Genomic DNA, 18,950 nt, shown 5'->3' on the forward strand with positions numbered 1-18,950 from the left:
CATAGACCCTCATAGACCACCCAGTCTTGCGACACAAATATAATCTAGCAGATCAAGCAATTTGTAATAACCTAACCAAATAGTTAGAATTATCTCCAAATTACTTTTACATAGACTCGAAGCACACTAGGATTCCCCTAAGATTCTAATGACAAAATCCATTCCGGCTTTGGGGTTAGGCTGAAGAAAAACTCTGCCAATCATGGATCAGTGAGACAAAAAACCTTCCGGAGAGTAGATTATCACTAGAAAATTAAGTTTGCCTAGGCAATTTACATACATGACTTAAATCTGTTAAGATTATTTACAATTTACACATGCAGACTAGGTTTACAACATAACATGATCGGGTCGACGATGACTGTCGAATGGCATAGACATATCGATCAAGCGCTATCCCTTTTGCGAAAAAAAGGGGGTGTACTGCTATGAGTAATTGACACATAGTTGTCAACACTCTCAAACAAAATATCTCAAAGATATGGAATGGAAGAATGTGCACCTATGAGCACACCAATGACCACAAACTGCAAACTAAGAAAAGATGATGAATTTCCCCCCAGTAGATGCAACTCTTTACAGGTCAATAATTGGAGCTCTCTTATACTTAACTTCTACAAGGCCTGACATTATGCAAGCAGTGGGAATGGTGGGAAGATTTCAATCAACTCCTAAGCAATCCCACATGTTGGCTGTGAAAAGAATTCTCAGATACTTGAAAGGAACCCCTGACTTTGGTCTTTGGTATCCCAAAAGCACAAATACTACAGTGACAACTTATACCGATGTTGATTGGGCTAGAAGCATGGATGATCGTAAAAGCACCAGTGGAAATGCATTTTTTATGGGAGATTGTAGCTTGGCTCAGCAAAAAACAATCATCTATATCTCTCTCTACAGTTGAAGCTGAATATATAGCCGCAACTAACTGTTGTACACAAATACTATGGATGAAGGAAGCTTTAAAGGATGTCAACATAGAAACTAAACAACCAATCACCATCTATTGTGACAACACAAATGCTATCAGGCTCAATAAAAATCCAATGATGCATTCAAAAACCAAACATATACCAATCAAGTATCATTTTCGTCGTGAACAAGTGGCTGAACAAAACATCAAGTTAAAATATATCAATACTAAGGAACAGATTGCAAATATTTTCACCAAACCTCTTCCTCGAGAAGCATTTGAACATCTTTGTCAAAAGATGGGAGTTATTGCTTTAGCATCACACTAAACCGATTCTTCAGATGCCGCATGACAGCGGGAGCAGTTTGACAAGGGGAGTCCTTGTGCACTCCTTTGCCATTGATGTCAAAGGGGGAGAGAAGAAGAATATTTTCACCAATGACGAAGGGGGAGATTGTTGATCTAGATTGTCATTGATGTTAATATGGAAATATTTTGGGATACCAAATGATGTTGTGAAGCCAAGGAGAAGCAAATCCGTGAAGCAACAGGAGCAAGAAGCCAAGGAGGAAAGCCATCAAGGAAGTCAAAGAAGAGCTATCAGAAGAACGAAAGAGTGACGAGAAGTCACGGGAGCTAAGAACCCAACAACGACATCGGAAGTTATAGGAGTGAAGAGAAGCCACAGAAGCGAGAACCCAACAGTAAGGACTGGAAGGAAGAAAACAGTGATATCGGAGGAGCTAAGAACCCAACAGTGATATTGGCAAAATATCCAATAAAGAACCAAATCATATCATATCGACGATATATAATATTGTCGTTTTTATTAATGTATTACCACCCAAAACCTTTGATGTGCGATATAAGGTGCAGGCCTGACGTGATTATATAACAATAAAATTGTGAAATCATATCCGCCACTCAACGCAATCTTTGAAATATGACCTCCGATTAGAACCCTCGATAAGACTAAAGCTCCATTGCGACATATATTATAGACCTGATAGGACTATCAAAATAGTTTTATTGAAATATCGCCTCCACCGCATCGCAAGTCTTGAAGCCTTGTTACATTCAAATCCTCCGAATGCGATATGTATTGCGGACCCGATGGTTCCATTACAATACGCCTTAATACAATATCGCATCCATCGCATAATCGCAGACCATAAAGTTTATTATGTATCACCACCCCAAATCCGCCGATTGCAATATGTGTATTGCGGACCCGCCAGACCATTACAATACTCCTTAATGAAACATTGCGTCTACCACATCGGAAGGTATCACAAAGTCTTAAAGGTATGTCACACCAAAATCTGCAATTGCGATATCACTGCGGACCAGAAACAGGTTATGAATACACTGTTATGTTATATCGCGTCCGCCTCGTCCAAAGTCATATCACAAGTCTTAAGTGTTGACATGGCGAAACCGCTGATTGCGATAAGGGCGTGGACCCCGAACCGCCGATTGCGATAGACCCGAGGGACAACCAATTGCAATGAGGTTGTGGACCCAATGGATTTATTAGTTGCTATTTGATACTATATCGAATCTGCTCCCTCGGCAGTAGGGGAATCGCCATGTTATGTGCAAACCTCCAAAAGTTACGATTGCGGGATTAAAGGAATAACTCCAATTTTCATGAATGTTGCGATTGTGATTAATGTAATAATGTGGCATGTGGGACCTCCATGTGGGTATAGCCTTGGATGAAAAGTCATACCTTTGGGGTTGGAAGGCCCACCTTAAAACGTGCATTCATAACAAATGGGCGAGGGACCACATGGTTGGCTCAAGTGGCAGAGAAAATGGCACATCAAGCTATTTGGGGGCCGCAAAGGGGCTACTGGCTACCGGCAAAGGACCATCTAAGAGAAAGCATTTCTCCTATATACACTACCCACAGGTGGTGGGTAACATTCCCTATGTTGCAATTTCCTTGCGCCATTCACCCGTAGGAAAATCAGCATGGCTCCATGGGTAAATGTATCAATCTTCCCTAGTCAAATCAACATGACCCTAGCCAAATCAGCATGGTTGTATGGGAGAAAGTCTACCCCAATCCTACAAGCATCAATACTTTGGGCGATTCACCTGTAGTGAAATCAACATGGCCCAATGGGTGAATGTATCATTCTCCCCTAGCTAAATCAGCATGACCTCATGGGAGAATGTCTACCCTATTCTGCAAGCTACAAAAACATCAACACTACCTCTCAATGAGGGAGATATTCTACATCACAACAAGTTTGTTTCTAAAGTATACAAACTTCACTCTAGACAGAGGCTTGGTGAGAATGTCTGCAATCTGCTCATCTGTGGATATGTAAAGGAGCTTCATTGCTCCCTTCTGCAGCATGTCCAACTGTCCCACGTAGATACCTCAACACATGTTTTGTTGCATGCCTCAGCTCAAACATAAATTAGCCAGCTTCCTTCACTAGATCCATCACCACAGTTGCTTTTTGGTCACCCTGACCAAGTGCTCCCTCTGATAGTGAAGTAGATCTTCTTGTGGAAATCCTGGTAAGAAAATCCTCCTTCCATTGTCCCTCACTTTGTCACTGAAGCATGTCCTGTTGTTTGGCATGGTCCCATCATAGAAGGCATATTGCTCCTAGAGATCTCTCGTCTCTAAGCATCTATTCTGACACTATAAACCCATGACATCCTCTTGGAAGGCTTCTCCTTCCACTCTACTTGACTATCTGCTCCCTCTGAACTGGAAGCTCTTCAACTCATCTAGCATTGTCTTAAAAATCTATACAACTAATCACTCATGCTGATCCGGATTTAAACAGGAACGCAACAAATTACAGAGATAACCATATACACAAAGATGCAACGGAAATAATACTTCATTTCATTAATGGAAAATACTGAAATATGCTTACAGACAGAAATGGAAATAAACTAGCTAGGGCGATGGTAGCTTATCTCTGAGAAGAGATGTGATGGCTACATGCCTCTGAACTGTGTTACAATGAGGCTCGAAGGCCTATTTATTGTTGAGAAACAATGGAAAAACCCTTAACATTCCAAAACCTAACCCTAGGAGATGAAACGCCAAACTGTGGGCCCCGTTTGGGGGTAAGTTGGTACATCAACTTCCCGGGGTCGTAACTTTGGCATATGATCTCCGTTTGACGCGTACAATAGCTCATTAGAAAGATCTATCTGAGCACTATCATTGTTGGAACGGGCAACACCCGGATTCCCCAAAAAACGTCGTTTAGGGCCTCAAAACGGCTCCGGAAGTTCAGGACCCGAAAAACTGCTAAAAATAGTAAGTTGTGCTACAATTAAGGAAACTGAAAATGCTGAGAAAGACAATGGTGGGGGTCCATGTGGACTTGGCAGGTGGCCACCAATATCCACCTGGATCATTCCTCCCCCCTTAGGAAGCAATGGTCCCCATTGCGTTGAGCTCCTCCATGAGATGAGGAAACTTCTGCTGAACTTGTTCCCTGGTGAGCCACTTGCCTTGCTGAAGGAGTTGGCCCGCTTTGACAACTCGATACAGTTGGATATTCTGTTGGCGAGTGTTCTTGATCTGTGTGTCCATGATCCGATCAGTTGCAGCTTGTTCCATGCAATCTGGATTTAATTCTGTGGGTTTGAGCTGTTCTGCAATGTCGGATGTGTCTAGCAATGGTGGAAAGTATGGCCGAAGGCGGTCCACATTGAATACTGGGTGCAGGCCAAGGAATGGGGGAATGCTGAGCTCAAATGCATTGTCTCCCATAGCCTTAGTAATGGTGTAAGGACCATATCGGAGTGGTCTCAATTTCCGATAGGCTCCAGTAAGGCGTTCCTTTTGCAAATGCAACCAGACTTTGTCGCCCACCTGAAACTTGTGTGGCACCCGATGTTGATCATGTCGCTGCTTGTACTTGGCATTTGATTTCTCAAGAATGTCATGGACCTGCTGGCGAATATGTTGGATGCGCTCAATGAAGCTGGTGGCCTTATCTGTTTCGGACTGGACATGAGCTGAATTCATGTGAGTAGCTGCAAGTGGCATGGCCACATCAATGGGGCATAGTGGCTGGAATCCCAAACCCACCTGAAAAGGGCTATGGCCAGTGGAGCTGTGAAGAGCTCGGTTGTAGCTGTGCTGAACGTAGGGGAGGCTCTCGTCCCATGTGCGTGGATGCTTTGAGTTATACATGCGCAGAATGTGCACAATCATCCTATTGACAACCTCTGTCTGGCCATCAGTTTGAGGATGGAAGGCTGTGGACTTCGTGAGTTTGGTGTCCAGCATTGACCAGAGACTGGACCAAAAGGTGCTGAGAAACCGACTGTCCCGATCTGAGATGATAGACTGTGGGATCCCAAAGTGCACCCACACTCGTTCAAAGAAGAGTTTAGCAGTGGCTTCTGCTGTGATATTCTTCTTGCAGGCCATCATAATGGCCATCTTTGAGAACCTGTCGACGACCACAAAAACACAGTCATTTCCATGCTTAGTGGAAGGAAGGCCTGACATGTAATCCATGGAGATGGATTCCCAAGGTCGACTAGGGGTAGGCAACGGGGTATAGAGGCTTTGCTTCTTAATGGTCGGTTTGGCAATGGCACAGGCAGTACATGATCGGATGTACTTCCCAACATCCTGTCGAAGATTCGGCCAATAGAAATAGTTTTGCAGTACTGCCACTGTTTTCTCGACCCCGAAATGCCCAGCAGCCCGACTGTAGTGTGCTTCCCAAATCATCTTGGCACGCTCGCTTGAAGGAACACAAAGGTGACCGAGGTGGCATAATAGGGCATCTTGGAGGTGAAAATCTGCAACCTGCCGACCCTCCAAGAGTGTCTGGTATGTGTGGCCGAATTCTGGGTCGCTTTTGTAGAGAAGTGGCCAATCAGAAGTCTCGTGCCCGCAAGAGTTGAGCACGGTGGTTAGCGCCATGATCGGTGGTCGACTGAGGCAATCTGCAACATTATTGGTGCTGCCCTTTTTATACTTGATATTCAAGTGAAACTGTTGCAGGTATGTAGACCACTTCTGATGGCGATCATTCTGCAATTTCCCTTGGGTCTGTATGAACTGCAGAGGTCGGTGGTCTGTGTGGATGACCGTTTCCTTCCCCAAAATGTAATGCTTCCATTGTCGGCAGGCCTGTACAATGGAATACATCTCTTTATCATAAGTGGGGTACTTCCGGACTGTGTCTGAAAGTGTTTCACTGTGATATGCCACTGGATGTCCATGTTGAGTAAGGACTGCCCCAATAGCATAGTCAGAGGCATCTGTCTCGACCTCAAATGGTTGTTGTAAATCTGGTAACGCGAGCACTGGTGCCGTGCAGAGGCGATCCTTCAACTCCCTGAATGCCTTCTGTTGAGATTCAGACCAAAAGAATTTTGCTTTCGCCCCGCCCTTGGTGACTTGACTCAAGGGCCAAGAAATATGAGAAAATCCCAACACAAACCTGCGGTAGAAGTTGGCAAGACCTAGAAAGCTGCGGAGCTCTGTTAGAGTGGTTGGAGAGGGCCAATCCCGAATGACTTGGACCTTGGCTGGATCGACATGCACCCCCTGTTCATCAATGATGTATCCCAGATACTGAACCTCGGTCATGCCAAAAGTGCATTTCTCCAAATTGGCACATAGCTTGTGTTGCCGCAGTGTTTGGAGAACCTGTCGGATGTGTTGGAGGTGCTCTTCCCAACTCTGGCTGAAGATCAGAATGTCATCCAAGTATACTACTACAAAGGAGTTGGTGAATGGCCGCAAGATGTCATCCATTAGCCTCATAAAGGTTGCAGGAGCATTCGTCAATCCGAAAGGCATGACCAACCATTCGAAGAGGCCCTCCTTGGATTTGAAGGCAGTCTTCCACACATCTGAGGGTTCAATTGGTACCTGGTGATATCCTGACTTCAGATCGATCTTGCTGAAATATTTCGCCCCCTTTAGTTGGTCTAGGAGGTCATCAATCCGCGGGATCGGGTACCTATTACGGACAGTGATCTTGTTCAGCGCCCGATAGTCAATACAGAGTCTCCACGTCCCATCCTTCTTCTGTACCAACACTATCGGGCTCCCACAAGGCGAAGAACTCGGACGGATGTGACCTTTCTGCAGGAGCTCCTGAATCTGCCTCTTGATTTCATTGTTCTCCAGAACGGAGCGCCGATAAATTGGTCCATTGGGTAGCGGCACACCTGGGGTCAGATCGATGGAGTGCTTGACTTGACAGTGCAGAGGAACCCCTGCCGGGGAGGTGAAGATGTCTTCGTACTCCTCCACAATCTTGTCCATCTGTAGCTGCCGTGCAGAGGGACCCCGTTTGGAGGCCGCGGCCACTGTCTTCTTCTTCCCTTGAGGGCGTATCATCAGGAAAACAAATTTCCTGGTTTTGGAAATGATCTTACTGCATTGTTTTGCAATAATCAAAGAGATGGCGGCAAGTGGTGCTACCTCTGGTATCCTGAACAACTTATTTCCCAATGTAATAATAACAGCATGGGGCCTTGATTCATACACAGCATGTCGCTTCCACAAGTATGGTTGTCCTAGTAATACATCACAAACTTCAAGGGGAGCAATGTCACACAATACCTCATCCGTGAAGGGCTTGATGTTGTATGGAAGGCGACACTGCTGGCTCACACGAAGATCTCGCCCTTGGTGAAGCCACCCAATGGTGTATGGTTGTGGATGTGCTGTGGTCGGTAAGCCCAACCGCTTCACGACCTCTGCCGAAATGAGGTTCTTTTGACTCCCGCTATCAACAATGAACTGTATCGGGGAGCCCTTTACCCACATCTGGGAGTGGAAGAGACGCTCCTCCTCCTCTGGATCTTCGGGTTCATTTTTCTGGATCTTTGCAGTAGCAACAGTGGCGCTGGGATCCGCATCAATGATCTGCTTCCCTTTTTCATACCCCTTATCGGGTTCTGACTCAGAGTCGGAACATGCATCTGATTCTGAAACCTTTAGCTCAGCCACCAGTGACTGCTTGGCCCGACACTCACTTGTGTTGTGAGTGGAGCTCTTATGGAACTCGCACCATTTTCCAGTGTCCTTTCTCGGCTTCGCGGCGTTGCTCTTTGCTTGCAGCTTCGGCTGGTTGTCTTGGGCTATCCCGCCTTGGCTTTGTCCTTTGTTCTGTGGTTTAGGGGCACCTTTCCCCTACTTTGGATTCGCAGATCCAAAGTCTCGCTTCTTTTGTTTAAACTTCTGCTCGACCTTGACGGCATACCGGTATGCTGCGCCGAGCGAGGGGATGTTTAGGAACTGTATTTCTTCCTGGATGTACTTGTGCAGGCAGCCACGGTATTTGAGTATCAAATGTTGCTCCGAATCCTTGATACCCAACTTTGTGCGAAGGGTATGGAAAAGATTGGTGAACTCCGGCACGTCTTGGTCCCTTCCCTGCCGCAGCGTGGTCCACTTTATGTATTCATCCTCATAGCTTCCGACAGGGTAGTACTGCTCCTTGATGGCATCCCGGAACGAATCCCAGGTGGGTGCGGCTGAAAATAGTGAGCCAGTACTTTCATCCTTCTGCTCGCAGTAGGTTTCCCACCAGTCCTTGACGTGGGGGGCTGCTTTGAGAAGAGCAAAAACAATCTTTTCCCGACTCGAAAATTCATGAACAGAAAAATAACCCTCTAGCAGATTTAACCATTTATCTACGGCATCGGCGTCTATTTGACCCTCGAATATGGGGATTTCAAAATTAACTTGTACCTTAAAGGGTGTGGCGTTTCCAGAGGAGCTGCTGGAAGCCGATGCGCCACTTCTGGGTAGCCGCTGAAGGATCTGCGCAAAGCTGTCCATCATCGCGTTCCGTTGTCGCTCGAGCGCTTCTTCGAGCAAGATTTTGATGGGATCTCCTGCCCCCTCGTCTTTCTTCTCGTCCGCCATGGGAGGCCGTCGGGATTTGCGAGGCTGGTCTTGCAAAGGTTCAACCAGTTCAAGCCCTAACTCCTTATATCCTGACCTTGTTGGGGACATGCAAAGAAAAACAGAGAAAAAGCAGACCGCTCTGATACCACTGATCCGGATTTAAACAGGAACGCAACAAATTACAGAGATAACCATATACACAAAGATGCAGCGGAAATAATACTTCATTTCATTAATGGAAAATACTGAAATATGCTTACAGACAGAAATGGAAATAAACTAGCTAGGGCGATGGTAGCTTATCTCTGAGAAGAGATGTGATGGCTACATGCCTCTGAACTGTGTTACAATGAGGCTCGAAGGCCTATTTATTGTTGAGAAACAATGGAAAAACCCTTAACATTCCAAAACCTAACCCTAGGAGATGAAACGCCAAACTGTGGGCCCCGTTTGGGGGTAAGTTGGTACATCAACTTCCCGGGGTCGTAACTTTGGCATATGATCTCCGTTTGACGCGTACAATAGCTCATTAGAAAGATCTATCTGAGCACTATCATTGTTGGAACGGGCAACACCAGTCCATTCCATGGACTCGTGTTGCCCCCGGATTCCCCAAAAAACGTCGTTTAGGGCCTCAAAACGGCTCCGGAAGTTCAGGACCCGAAAAACTGCTAAAAATAGTAAGTTGTGCTACAATTAAGGAAACTAAAAATGCTGAGAAAGACAATGGTGGGGGTCCATGTGGACTTGGCAGGTGGCCACCAATATCCACCTGGATCACATGCTGAGTTTATGTTCGATCCCTTAGGCCATACAAGAAACTGACCATCGGACAACTGGAGCAAAATTATCATCGTAGTCCACTTCCTCTTTCTGGGAGAACCCTCTTGCCACAAACCGTGCTTTGTACTTCTCGATGCTACCATCTGCTGCATGAATCATCGCCTAGAAATCCTCCGCAATAGACATGTTCTTCCTTTCCACAAACCCCATTTAGGAGGTCATGTTAAAGAAAGGAAAAATCATAACCAAGCAATCATTTTCTAATATCCAAAGCATACAAAATAAAAGGACAAGAGGCTAACCCAAAAAACAACAAGAAAAAATATGATTGGAAGTACTTATTTCTTGATCAAGGAAGAAATTGTTGAGGGTTGTAGGGAACTGTCAACTGCCTCTTGGTCCCTGCCTCCTTGCATAAAATCATCAAATTCCTTAGAAGTATCCTCTCCTCCATTATCTGACCTCAAAACCTTGATCTTCTTCCCCGTCAAGCTTTCTACTTGTCTTGAACTTCTAGATTCTATTGAAGACCTCATCCGTGGCCTTCATTAAAAAGAGATGTCGTCAAATTTGTTAACAGCCTTAACGTTCAATATACAATCTTCGAAACCACCCTCTTCTGGCTTGGACATCAATTCAAGTTTGATGTCATTTTGATGAGATTGTGTACTACTATACATCTGTTTTGTGGGATGGAACTCGCACATTTGGTTTCTAATGTTGTCTCTCCAACAGGCTGGTTATCCACTTGCTCAACTGGGTTTATTCCTCTGAGATGATAGATCGTCCAGATCATAAAAAAGATCATCATTGAACTAATTAATTCCCTGTAGCTTTCCATCTTTAGTGAGGGCTTCATTCCAATGACCAATAATGACACCTTGTTCAGATTTTGGGCATAAATTTGGACTATAAGAAATGCCATCAGATTCATTACATTCACTTCCATTTTCAGGAATAAAGGAAACATCAAAATTTGATATGAAAAAATTTTCATTGAGTTGTTCATTAGAGACACTATTTTTAGGGCACAAAATGTAGCCACACATCACATGTGATCTATTAACAGGCTCAAGAGAAAACTGCTCATTTTCCAAGCAAACATTCTTGATAGAATATTCACTTTTGCTGGCAACACCATCCTGCTCAAATTCTATGCGTTAAACTTCCTTGGACTGATTTGCATGGATACTATTACTTCTGGAACATAGATGTATGAATCTTTCATTATCATCATAGATGGGACTGCCCTTGAAGCACAAGATATATGACCTTGGATTCAGCTACTGAAAATTTTCACATCCTTCAAATTCTTTATGCAACTTTAGATCTCTTTCGATACTGGTTTCACCCATTTGGTCATCAATGTTGTTCTTTTCAAACTCTGGTAACAAACCTTCAAAGGAGTAGATTTGCCATCAATCTGAATAGCCTCAAGTTCCCTTTCTTGTCTTGGAATATCAAAATCACCATCTCCAATGTGACCAGCCATGTTGTTCTCTTCAAACACCAAGCATAAATCTTTCTCTAGTCAAAACTGAATACTGGTCTCTTAGGCTGACTTCAATGGTTGTTCTTTCAACAAGGCTCTGATTCCATGTTGAAATTATAAGGCTAGTGCAATAGAATACAATTTTCTACTAGGTAATTACTTCCAAATGATTTTCAGCCAATATTTATGCCACTTCTATCATTGAACAATTACATTTCAAAAAATATCAACAGTAAATGCAACGGAAATAGTAAAGATCACAGAAAAACAACCATGCACAAAAGAGACTATTTTTACCCTGGGAAGCCCAACCTTGGGAGAAAACTCAACAACTTTTCTTAAGAGAAATTATTCTTCAACAAGGTTTACAAATCAGCAATTTGTCTGAAAATTTGTGACAATATCCAAGTCAAAAATACCATACAAATATGGTCAAAACATCTGCAGGTCAATGTTGGTCAAACCAACCAAAAAATCAGAAATTCAACACTGTTTAACACGGCTTGGTCAAACAGGTCTGCAATCAAACTTTGGCCTTGTGGTCTGTGGTCAACAGTCTTCACGTGCAACCCTCTTGTGGAAAAACCTGCAGTCAGCTTGGGGACAAATTCGGTCAATGCCCTGCAGTCAAAATCCAATCAAATTTCTATGGTCAATCTCAGTTGTCTTCTCACATTTGCAGCCAAGAGAGAGATAAAAAAATAGAAAGCACGATCTCCAAAACAGATTTCTTCTTGCTCAGACATCGTCTTCGTTGGTGGTCAAATGTGGCACCACAATGCCTTATATATACATGTCAAATAGGGTGTGAAAACCCAAGGGACTCATCCCTTCACTGGCTATCCAGCTTGATTATCATGAGTCGACTTGATTTAATAAAAAATGAAATTTACATATTTTATCTAGGTTGACTTGAAGAACTCTTAGCCATGCGGGAATACCTTCCGATGCTACACAAAAATCAACAAGCACTCCCGCAAAGCCAAAAACAAGTAGACCTGCCCAATATACTACTTACATCAGGAGGAGAAAAAGTAACAGCATACAATATAGTGGAAACCCAAGACCTCCTCCTTGCTGGAAAAAGTAACTATGTTCGGTCTTCAATAATGTACTTGAGTCATTATGTGATGTACTTGTCAAAAGAATAAAGAAAAGAATTTTTATTATTATTATTGTGAGTTATTAAAGCATGGGTTTCATGCTTGGGTCACCATGTTTTACGTCAAAGTCCACATTGAAGACTTCTAGGATTTATTCTAGGTCTATAGAATTATTGTACATTTAAAGAGACCCTTCTTAGGTTTTGAATCATGTAAAAAGGTTTAGTATTGAGTAAAATATGAATTATGGAACCTCCACACCATGTCAGCCTAAGAGAAGATCACGTCGGCCTAAGGACCCATTCTACTCCACAAGAAGCCTATAAAATGAAGGACTACGAATTCATTTAGAGCATCACTTCCCATCTTCTCATCTACTGGGCAGAAGTATGAAAATCCTGTTGCTAGGAAGAAGTGTGAAGTGGATAGTTGGGAAAGTTTGTTGTCGAGAAGCCGAAGTAAATGCGAGTTTGGGGCAGTCTAAGGAGAAGAGAAAAATCGAAATTTTGGTGGTGGTCTCACTCTATTTTGTGCTCTGGATTGGGAGAACGAAGTCTTCCAAGTTGGACCGCTGCCGGAAGCTACTGGCTGCTACATAGTCGAAGTTGTTGGGAAGAGTTCAATCTTTTGGAGGCTAACTTGATGTGGAGGGAAGGTCTAGTCAAGGTCTAGGGTGAAAAGTCTCAAAGAATACTATTGAAAGGAACAATAACTTTGACTGGGTTTTCACATCAAAGGGGTTTTTGCCCTAGCATGTGCCTACATCTTGTGTTCATTGTTTTATGTGCTACTGCTTTTAGTAATTGATTGATGAACTAAATGTTGATTTGGGGTAGCATTGGATGCGCTCTAGCCACGAAAATTGGTGGAGAGACTAAGGCACATGAAATCTCCAATACCCAAAAAGGATTTGGGCAGATTCTAAACAGTTTGGGAAATATTAAAATAATTAATATTTTTAATGGAGTCGACTTAGGGAAAATAAAATATTAATCTGAATTAATATAAAACTATGCTAGAATGGTCCAAAAGACATGGATTAAGCCAGATATAATCTTAGCCGTTGATTAGGGACTTAATCTCGATCATTAATTTGTCAACGAAAAAAGTATAAGAGGAGGCTTGCGGGTCACTTGGAGAACACACCAAGTTGATCAAGATTTCGAATTTCTGGGGCAGCGTTTGCTGAGGTAGTCGAAAGAGTGATCAGAGTTGCAGCTGAGGGGTAGTGGATATAGAAGCAAAGAGGCAAAGATAGTACCAAGAGGATCAGCGCAGAAACCAGAACTACCGGAAAAGCTGACGCAGAGGGCAGAAGCTAGAACTGCTGGGAACAGCTGGAACTGCCAAAACTACTGGGAAAGCTGACGTAGAGGGTAGAAGCCGGAACTGTCGGGAACAGCTGGAACTGCCGGGAACTGCTGGGAAAGATGACGCAAAGGGCAGAAGCCAGAACTGTCGAGAATAGCCGAAACTGCTAGGAACTGTCGGAACTGCCGGGAAAGCTGACACAGAGGGCAGAAGCTAGAACTGTCGAGAACAGTCGAGGCTTGGAACTGCCAAGAACTGCGAAACTATCGGGAAAGCTGACACAAAGGGCAGAAGCCGGAACTGCCAGAACTACCGGGAAAGCTGACGCAGAGGGCAAAAGCCAAAACTGTCGGGAATAGCCGGAACTGCTGAGAACGCTGACGCAGAGGGAAAAAGAGGTTAACGCAGTCCCTAGAGGCTGACGCTGGGGTTTTTTGTGGGGCAGATTGGAGTTGAGGAGCTATCGGAGTGTTTATCTGGGGTTTTAGCCGAAGCATCTGTCTCCAAAGGAGAGGTACTACTGCTGAGATTTTTCTCTATTGGGTATGCCGGATTTGGCACCCAAATTGCATTCTAAAACTGCTTAATAAATCAAACCCTCAAATAGCTACACCGGTTTTCCCGCATTGGATTTTTCCAGGGACATTAGTCCAAAAACAACGGTGTTACTTGTGTGCGTGTTTCTATTTTCTTCAGTTGATGATCTGTAATGTGTTGAACATGTACTTGTATTTATTTCCAGTATTTACACGGTAAATAACTTGTTAATTAACAGAACAAGTAGGTAGGAATAAATCAGTAAAGTGCATGAAGGGTTTCAAACGTGTCAGACTTAGAAATTCCAACATGGTATCAGAGCATGGTTGCAGATCACAGGAGAACTGAGGACATCAGCCGAGCAGAGCAGCAGCAGCAAAAAACAATTGTCCTGAGTGACAGAAGTTTTTCCTAGCAGAGAAGCAGCAAGGAAGGGGTGACGCAATGCCTACTTATCAAGTTCGAGCCAAGAAGAGGCAGCGCAAAGGCTAAGGGAGGCAAAGACAGGCTCACGCAGAGGTTAGGAGGGCTAACACAGTTGGTTGAGGAAGTTGATTTGCCAGTGCCGGGATTGCGCAGAGCCTAAGAGCTCTAACCTTCAGATTGTTGGGGTTTAGGAGGCAGTGGATAAGTTGCAGAGTGGAGCTGGTCGGGTACTGTAGTCAAAATAGTACCTAACAGGGCAAGGCCAAGGTAGAGGGAGTTGCTGCCGAGGCGGATTTCTAGCCAAGGAATCTGGATCAGTGTTGTTGTTGCACAGACGATCAGAGAGGGGCAACTTGACATTGGCAGAAGGACCAGTGTTGCATTAATCGTTATCGGGATAATATCAGCGCGAAGAAAAAATCGGAAAAAATCATAATAATCGAGAAAAAATCAGAAATAATTGGGAAAAAATTGTTTGGTACAAAAATATTCATATTTTTCATTTTTGTTCAATTTTTTTAATATCTAAACCATCTACAACATAAAATAAATACATTGACACATAAATATGATAAAAGAAACTAATATATAAGATGTTTAAAATCATTTCTAGTGCTAGAATCACACATAACAGTGAATCATGTCCTGAATAGTAAGTCCTGACTCCTGACTCCCAACTCAGCCTCAAAATATCAACAAAAAATATAATAATGTATTTCATGAGTCATAATGTCATGTACAATAAAATGAACAAAATAACTAAAGTCTAATACTATTGATTTCCTCTGCCCCTCTTGCGAGAAAATGTCACAGCTTTCCCTTTCCCTCTAGATGTAGATGTTGGTGTTGGTGGAGTTGGCAGTGGAGTCTGTTGTGCTCTAGAAGTTGAAGAACTAGAAGTAAGAGCTAGAGGAGGTAGATCACATCCTCTACTGGTGGCAGGGGTAGCCCGGGCAAGTGGTGTCACCTCCTCTTCCTGTTCCTCCTCCTCGTCCTCCCCCTCCACTACATCCTGCACTAACAATCATCAGCAGACTCCATGAGAGGCTTCTCGGCCTCAACCCTCCATGCAGCAGTGGTGTTAATCCCATCCAATGAGATGGCCTCCATATCAGGTGTCCTCTCAAGTTGCCTCACCCACAATCGAAGATTGTAGTAAACATAGACCATGTCATTAAGTTGCTGGGACTCCAACCTGTACAAAGATCATGAAATAATAATTAATAATTATAAAAAAAATATTGTTTAATGAATTCAAAAATTTATTTGGAAATTTGTAATATTTTGAATGTTTGAGTGTTAACCTGTTGTGCTTCTTGTTGTGTATTTTTTCTAATACACTCCAGTTGCGCTCACATCCTGAGGAGCTACATGTTTGGCTGAGGATTTGAATGGCAAGCTTTTGCAGAAGGGGTACCCTGGCACCATACATTCTCCACCATGCATCTACAATAAAATTGCAAATAAAATTTTAAATAAACATAAGAAAAAAATGGAAATTGAAGAGACAATGAAATTTGAAACAAAGTTACAAACTAAAAAATACCTGGCATTTTAATCGTCCTATCAATCACAGCCATGTCAAAGCCAAATGTGCCACCTGCCATCCTATATGTCTCAATTTTTTTAGAGATCTTTGTACGTTCTGCTGGAGATCGCACCATCTCCTGGACACAGGACAAGAATCTATCCATGATCTCAGCATCAAATACAAACCCACATGCGTAAGAAAATGCGGGGTTCAGGACAAGCCCAGCAGCATGAATGGGACGATGGAGTGTGTTGTTCCATCACTCATCAATCACTCCCCATAGGAGGAGTTGTCTTTGAAACCCATCATCTCCCTTATCATCATAGTAGGCCCGAATGGCTTCTTTGGCCCTGTCCATGGCCTTATACAAATAGCCCATTGCGGGCTTCTCACCATCAACTAACCGAAGAAGCTTTACCAAAGGTTCAGTAATAGCGCACACCTCCTGCACTCCCGCCCAAAAGTCTGCCTGGTATGAAACTAGTCTGCATATGGCCTCTCCCTCTGGTTTGCGACTCATTGGCAAAGCACGCTACTCCTCTGAAAGAAACATTAACTTCACATCCCACATAGAATTCAAGAGGGATTGAAGAGATATAAAACTGATGGCAAACCGTGTAATGGCAGGGCGCACTAACTCTTTGTTGTTGGTGAATCTTCTCATCAAGCTAAGCACAGATGTATGGTTATATATAAATTTTGTAATGCTTTTGGATGACTCAACAATATCTTTGACAAAGGGAATTTTCCCTATGTCCTCCAACATCAAATCAATACAGTGTGCAGCACAAGGTGTCCAAAATAAAGTAGGATGCCTGTCCATAAGCATCCTACCAGCAGCAACATAATTTGCAACATTGTCCGTTATGACTTGGACAACATTTTCTACACCCACCTCCAAAATAAACACATCCAGAAAATCACATAAAGTTCTTGCATCTTTGATTTGTGCAGATGCATCAACAAATTTGATAAACATAGTCCCCTTGGGACAACTAACCAAGAAGTTTATAAGGGTTCTCCCCTTTTGGTCAGTCCAACCATCTGACATAACAGTGCATCTTGTTTGTGCCCATGATGCCCTAAAATCCTCCAATCTTTGGGTGCAGTCAAGCTTTTCATTTTGAAGAATCCGGCCTCTGAAATCATGATAAGAAGAGATTTTGTATCCTGGGACAACAGTTGCAATAGCATCAATAGAAGGTTGGAAAAATGGATTATTCCTTACAATGCTAAAAGGAATATCACTCCAAAGGAGAAATTTTGCCAGCAACTTGTCAGCTTGTTCTTTCTCAGTTCTTTTTAGCATTGAACTGATAGATGGCTGTGAACCAGGTGTGGTTCGAGGAACAAAAAATGATGTGGCAGCTACCGGATTGGTTGATGCTGCAGTAGAACCAGTGCCACTTGCTTGTTCAGCTGACTTTTTTAGTTGCCTCTTCACTTCTTCTTTGGCCTCTCTATTCTGGTCTAAAGCTTCCAATGCTTTCATGGCTCTTTGGATGAGTTCAGGATTTGTATTTTTGCAAGGCCCTACATCAAATCCAGGTATTTTTGCAAGGTGATACTTCAATCTGTACACCCCCCCAGACATATGGTGCCCACACAACTTGCAAGTCAAGTTTAGTCTATCATTCGGAGCATTAGGTTCACCATATTCCCAGAAAGGATCCAATTTCCTTGGCATGTTTGATTTTGAACTTTGAAGTTGAAAACTTGAATGGTGTTTCGGTGAAGTTGTGAACCTATGGGAAAATAAGGATTACAATTTAGTATTTACAAGTTACAAACTTACAATTTAGTATTTTAATTTTTACATTGTACAAAAACTAAAAAAAATTACATACAATTTAAGAAACCCCATTCCAAACCCAACCAAAAAAACTAAAAAAACAATACATTGGACAAATGTCAAAAACCCCATTCCAAACCCAACCAAAAAAACTAAAAAAAAAATTACATTGGACAAATATCAAAAACCCCATTCCAAACCCAACCAAAAACATTGAAAAAAACGAAAACAACGTTTCAAAACAATGAAAACAAAAAAAATCAGTGCCCATATCGTTTTTATGGAGATAATCGGTCTCCTCCTTAGCACACTCTTCGATTTTCTCCTCCACGCAGTTGATTTAGCTCCAAAATGGCAAAATCTCCAAGCCTCTCCAACACTCCAAGTCTCCACTGCCCTCCGCGCGCTCTACTGTCCAAATGAAATAAAAGAAATTCATTTTTTTCCTTATAAAACCATGTTGCCCCAACCCTCCACGATAATTACCGAAAAAATCGCATATAAAAAAAAATTGCAAGTACTACTCGCGATATTCTCGTTTTGATGAAAAACTCGCGATTTTAACATCACTGAGAAGGATTTCCAGGTCGGAAATCGGGACTCAGAGGGAGTCTAAAAGAGAACTTCCAGACGGGAAGTAGAGAGACTCAACAGGAGTCGAACCTAGAACTTCCAGACAGGAAGTGGAGATACTCAGCAGGAGTCGAACCGAGAACTTCAAGACAGGGAAGTGGAGAGACTCAGCAAGAGTCGAATCGAGAACTTCCAGACAGGAAGTATAGAGACTCAACAGGAGTCGAATCGAGAACTTCCAGACAAGAAGTGGAGAGACTCAATAGGAGTCGAACCAAGAACTTCCAGGCAGGAAGTAGAGAGACTTGGCAAGAGTCGAACAGAGAACTTCTACACAGGAAGTAGACTCAGCAGGAGTCGAACAGAGAACTTCCAGGTGGGAGGTAGAGAGACTCGAAGGAGTCAAGAAGAAGAGCAGAGAGATGGCCATCAATGGGTTGAGGAATTAGGCCAGGTTGGATGAGGCATCCAAATTTGTCATCTGGAAGGCCAAGATCCTTTTTGTTCTGTGTGCCATGAGTGCACACACACCACTTGAGCGGAAGCGGGGCGATATCGAGCTGTAGTTAGGCAGACTATAGGCGATGAGGGGAAGGATCCTCGAGGTACCCAGCCT

At 43.2% G+C, this 18,950-nt stretch overlaps 1 protein-coding gene across 1 annotated transcript in view; it reads right to left on the reverse strand.

Moving 5' to 3' along the window:
* LOC149186530 (protein fluG-like) overlaps nt 1–18,950 on the reverse strand; it is a 402,550-nt gene that overhangs the window by 86,292 nt on the left and 297,308 nt on the right. The gene's annotated exons all lie outside the window — the stretch shown is intronic.

This window comes from Pinus tabuliformis, chromosome 3_1, assembly GCF_031772625.1.
Source record: "Pinus tabuliformis cultivar Carrire ecotype Pingquan chromosome 3_1, CPIR1, whole genome shotgun sequence".
Lineage (NCBI taxonomy): Eukaryota > Viridiplantae > Streptophyta > Pinopsida > Pinales > Pinaceae > Pinus > Pinus tabuliformis.